This window comes from Sciurus vulgaris (genome assembly GCF_902686455.1).
Source record: "Sciurus vulgaris genome assembly, chromosome: 3".
Lineage (NCBI taxonomy): Eukaryota > Metazoa > Chordata > Mammalia > Rodentia > Sciuridae > Sciurus > Sciurus vulgaris.
The window spans coordinates 167,240,490-167,246,489 of NC_136463.1; positions in this window are offsets into that span (position 1 = coordinate 167,240,490).

Consider the following 6,000-nt stretch of genomic DNA (forward strand, 5'->3'; position numbering starts at 1 on the left):
TCACAGGTGGCTGATGCAGGTGAGAGGTCAGCTTGAGATGAACCACATGGTTTCTTCCAGAAGTTGCTTGTCACCACTCCAGTGTAATCACAGAAGTGTTTTATTTTCGGGTTGTTTGTTTAACTTCAGTTCAGGATCTCTTTGTCCTCTTGACTGGACACCTTCATCCACTACCTCTAATTTTCTAATGAAGATAATGTGTTTTATTACAACTCATGACTTCCAGGGGATCTATTTCTTCAGAGTAATTTCCAAGCTATACATTAGGTATTCATTATACATGAGATATTTATTTGCATTTGAAGGCAGTGGCACAGATCCAAAAACATCATACATATTTCCTTGGAGACTGAGCAATCTTTCACAAAACATAATTTGAAGTGGCTTGCACTGGGGTGCAGAGACAATCAGACTTCAAAATTTTGCCCCATTCTGAATGTCAAGATGTCAGCATCTATGTGGACTATACCTGCTAATATTATCTTCCTTAAGTTTGCAGATTTCTTTTAAGGAGTAATTTTCAGAGATGTTTAAACAAAAGTCATTGTCCAACATGAATATCGGAGGCAATGACAGTCATGAATTACGAATTGTGAGTTCCATCCTGAACAGAACCTTAAGTAATTAGTAGGTCAACCAAAAGGAAACAGGAGAAAGAATACTGTAGGTTGGAATGTTATTGATAAATATCTTAGGATTTCTCCTTGAGGAAAAGAAGGCATTTGGTAACTAAAAATCTCTGTACCCATGATAAATAGCTGCTGAAAAAAAATTAAAAATGTAAAAAGCCAAATTGAAAATTAAACAGAGGCAAAGTTAGAACAACACAATGTTTGTTTAAAAACAATTTTGTTTACAGTCAAGCTGTTAAAAGTTTGTTCTCATAGTAGTACTGAGAAGTTGATGTTACTCTATTTACTTACTCTACTTATGGTGACATGCCACACACTGCTCAGTCATTGCAGTGCTATGCCAGAGGCCAGGAGACCCAAGTTGTCTTTAAGGATAATTTCTGGGTTTCAGTCTGTAACATCCAAACTCCCTTTCTCTGCTGATGGTGACTGTGCTCCTTGGAGATCAGCAGGCACATCCCTTTGTCAAGCAGAGGCCACCGGTTCTACCTAAGCTTCTATAGTCTTCGCTTTCGTGCACTCACTTTGCCAGCAGTAAAAACCCAATTGCTTTATCACGGAATCCCATGATTCTGGAGGTCTACTTTCCTGAGCTCTAATAATTAGAAGTTTTTGGAACAGGTAGGTCAGCCCAAATATGACTAATTCATGCCCAAAACTCATGTGGAGCATGCATGATCATCCTTCTGAGTCGCCGTTATCCAGAGACCCAGGTCACTATACCTGCTAAACACAGTTAGAATGACATCTCTCCCAAGACTGCCCAAAGAGAATACCAGAACTGATGGGCATGGGACATGGTAGCCCTTGTCAGTGGACTAGTCGTAGAGTGCTCCAGGGCCAGGCAAGAGGACATCAGTCCAACCTTCAATGGGGTATTGATATGGCTGAAACACATTAATTTGTTTTAATAGTATTTACTAAAGATCTTCCTTTCTAATAATAGTAATCATTAGGGAAGGGAAAGGGAATAGGAATAGAAAGACAATGGAATGAATCTGACATAACTTTCCTATGCACATGTAAGAAAACACCACAGTAAATCTCACCATGATGTACATCCACAAGACTGGGATCCTAATTAGAATAAGATATATTCCATGCTTGTATAAATATATCAAAATATATTCGACTGTCATGTACAAAAAGAATAAAAAAATAATAATAGTAATAATAAAAATAATCACAAGACTGCAAAGCTCAGATCTGTTCAACTTGGTGACAGATAGTAGGACTGCAGCACATGTTCTGTTTAATAGTAAATGGTCAATTAATGCTCATTGAATAATGAGTAGCAAACACTTGCTAAACAGTTATTGAATCACCAGAGGAGCCCTATCATCGGGAAACTGTCACTGTCCTCATTTTCAAAGGAAGAAAGTGACATTTAGAGATGCTATAACCTGCCTGAGTTCACCCAATTAGAAGTGGGATCAGTGAGAACAGCAGACAGGAAACCCAAACCTGTGTCTGTACTTTAAATCTCTTCGCCACGCTGCCTCCTCTCCCAGGCACTGCACTCCAAGGGAAAAGCTAAGAAAGAAACAGAAGAACTTCAGGGGTTTTCATGCTTCTCCATGGACCTATAATACACTGTGGAAAGTTTCAAAAAATACGTGCAGAAAAAATTATTGACTAAAAGGGTGCACAAAAATAATCATTCGAAGAGTTCAGGAAAAAGAAGACTCCTCTTTTAGACACCCTGGTTGAGCATCAGAGTGCTTCACAGCCTGGCTTTGGCCAGCTGCTTTAGGGGTGTCTCTCCACCCTCAGCCATCCCTCCTGCCATCTGCTGTTATGCCACAGATGAGGACTGTTCACTTTCAGGCTTTGGTCAAGCTGTTCTCTCTGCCCAAAATGAAATTGTGCTCATTCTTCAATGGCTGACTCAAGTGTTACTTCCTCTCGGAGGCCTTTCCCAGAACTTCCACCCACCACACCCCCCACCCCCAGATGAATTAATCACCTCTCTCTCTGTTTTCCCATAAACCTTTGTTCATGAGGACAGTCAACTCCTCATTACTCTTTGTGATGGTCAGTTTATCTGTGTGCATACTATGAGCCCCCGGAATATAGCACCATGTCTTATGGAACACCAAGAGCTGAGGATGAATTCTACATCCTTAGAGAATGATGAGAACTCAGATCCTGCCAGACCAAAAAAGTCGGTTTGAAGTAATAGAAGATAAAGCTGAAGAGTTAAAGAATGCCACATGGAGGATTTAGAATGAGAAGTTCCTGGCAACTCTTCCAAAAGAGATTGGGATAAAACTGAAACTCTGGGAAGTGTTACTAGAATGAGATATTAATTGAAGTTGAGTCCTGAAACCCTTATTTTGAGTGCTAAAGAAAAATAAAGTGGAATTGAGTTGATAATGAAACAAAATAGTTTAGGGATTTTAATGGCAATAGGTTGGGAAATTGAAGCTAACTCACAGCAAAAATAACAGCAACCTTCTTTTATGAGGAGGGTGTGACTTCGCATGAGGATTAATATAATGAGGCACCAATTGCTAATACCTCATTACCTAAGATCCACCTGTGATGTAAGGTGCTGATAGCTGATGCTATGAAGCAGGTAGGTGTGAGGAAGCTATCAGATTCCGGATTTTCAGGTGCTTTATCAGCACTGAGACACTGCAGTGAAAACGTAGACTGATTGTCTCAAAAAGCAACTGGTAAAAATCTGATCCACAAAACCAGAAAGCAAGATATAGTTTAAAGGAGTTTAAACCAGACTCACTCCAAGCTAAGTTATACAGCAACTTGTACTTCCAAGATGGCGCAATGGTCCAAAATTCTCATCACAATACAGTTATGTCAGCAGAGCCAGTTTGATAAATCAACTGATTATCTTACTTACCATTGAGTCATGTGAGTATGGGAATTTCAAGGTGATTTACCATCTTGCAAAGAATTACTCACCCACTCAACCAGAGTGAGTAATAATTTATTTGGTTAAACTGGTAAAGTATGTTGAATAGTTAATTTTACTACATGTCTTGCAGTACTCTTGTGAGGATAAGTAATAATGGCAGTCTGTAAATGTTGACAATTTTTTTTTTTTTTGGTCAACCTCTTAAAACAGAGGGAAAGATTTCAGATAAGGTATTAAGATCAATGTCACTCTTTTTTTAAAATTTTTTTTAGTTGTCAATGGATACTTATTTTACTGAATTATTTATGTGCAGTGCTGAGGATCAAACCCAGGACCTCACACGTGCCAGGGAAGTGCTCTACCACTGAGCCACAACCCCAGCCCCAGTGTCTCTCTTTTCATAGACTTTTAATAAATTTTTTAAATGTAATTTTATTCTTTTTAATTTTTTTAAATTATTTTTTTATTTTTACAGACTGCATTTTGATTCATTGTACACAAATGGGGTACATCTTTTTGTTTCCATGCTTGTACACGATGTAGATTTATACCATTCATGTAATCACACATGTACATAGAGTAATGATGTCTGTCTCATTCTGCCAATTTTTCTATATATTTCAAGTGGATATTTCACCTCTTTAAAAAAAATTCCTCTGTCCTTTCTTCCAACAGACAAATTGCTATGATCCAAATCACCATTTTTTTTTTGTTTTTTTTCCAAATAATTCTCCTTCCTTTCTGTCCTTCCCCTTAATTCTGTACCCATGTCTTTCATCCCAATTACTGATCAGAGTATATTCCTTCCTGAAAGAAACTCTAGAAGCAGCTACTCTTTGAGTTTTTCTCATACCACTTTGCAAATCTGGTCCCATCTCTTTGCACTAACCAGATGCCCAGGTGCATCTGGTTAACAAGGCTCCTCCTAAATTTCTCAGGTCCTTCACCCTGTCTGCATTTACCTCTATCTTTCCTGGGCATTATGTCAGCAGGTGACTTGGTACCATGCATACGTTTGAGTGCAGTGAGTGAATCAAGTCAGTCAATATGTACTATTATCTGTTAACTGCTTTCAGCTCCATGGACTTTGAACACCTTTCTTCACCCTTCAGTTCAACACTGATGTATTCAGTTTCTGCAAGCAATTTATTCACTTTTATTTATTTATTTATTTATTTTAAATTTTTTACAGACTACATTTTGATTCATTGTACATACATAAATGGGGTACAACATTTTGTTTCCATGGTTGTACCAACATAGAAATGAAATGATTAATAAATTCTTTATTTCAGAGGAAAAAGTGAAAAGTGAAAATGAGAAACTCTATTGTCTTCTTCTCTATTGTCTTGTGTTTTCACTCCATAAAACTTGAAGCGGTTTAAGAGACAAGTCTACATATTTATCTACTATCATTTCTTTCTTTATGAAAAAAACATGCAGCAAACCAATTTCTTTGCGTGTTTTAGACTTTGGTAACTGGCCTCTTCCCAGAGTAATTAGAAAATAGATTTCACAAATATGAGAGGTTTCTAAATTTAAATGTCAGGATGCATTCTCTTGAATGCAACAGAAACAGAAAAGAGGCGCTTCTTAAATAAGAGAGAAAATGATCATTCCTACCTTGTTAAAATTCCAGTCTTTGATATAGGAAAAAATGTCACCTAATTCTGTTCCTATAATGTTGAACAGCAATGTTTTTATACATTTTCTATGTACAATTACTACTGTAATACTTTTAAAGAATAAGACTCGGGACAGAAGCAACTGGCCACTGATTTCGATTCAAATCAATAATAAAATATTTTGGTTGAAAAGTCTAATGATTTAAGCACTCACTGGTCAGTATGCAGAGAATTAAAATCTTTGTTTTCATGCCCCCTTTTATGGCCTCTTTGAATACCATTTCTGCTTCATCAGGAGCCCCACAAGCAATGTTTTGGAAACAGAGAAAAAGGAAAGATGTCATGGAGAAATGAAAAGGAACAACTGATTTTCTTGTGCGTTGTTATCAGATAGTTTCAATTCTGAACGAGAGAAGGTATTTTTTAAAATAGGGTAGAACAAAATCACAAGGCTGCACTCAAAAATATCCTTTTTTGTGTGTTTGTAGAGACATAAATATATACTCAATATATATTCTTTACAAATGTGTCACTAGAGGTACAAAGTGTGTATGTAAGTATGGAAAGAACAAACACAAAATTTTAGTCATTGTAGAAGTACATATAGATTGTAAATGTGGAGAGAATGTTATATAATAAAAATGAAACATCTGGCTCTCCAGCTGTGCATTTTAATGATTGTTTTAATGATAGCATGAAACAAACACAATATGTGGCCATCATATCAGTGAAGTCTTGCTATAGAGAATCGAACACATATTGAACCAAAATTTTTGCACACAGATTCACCCTCAGTATTTTTTGAACACACCAACCCCAAACCTGCCTGAACTAAATAACTACACCTTTATTAACTTTTTATTAT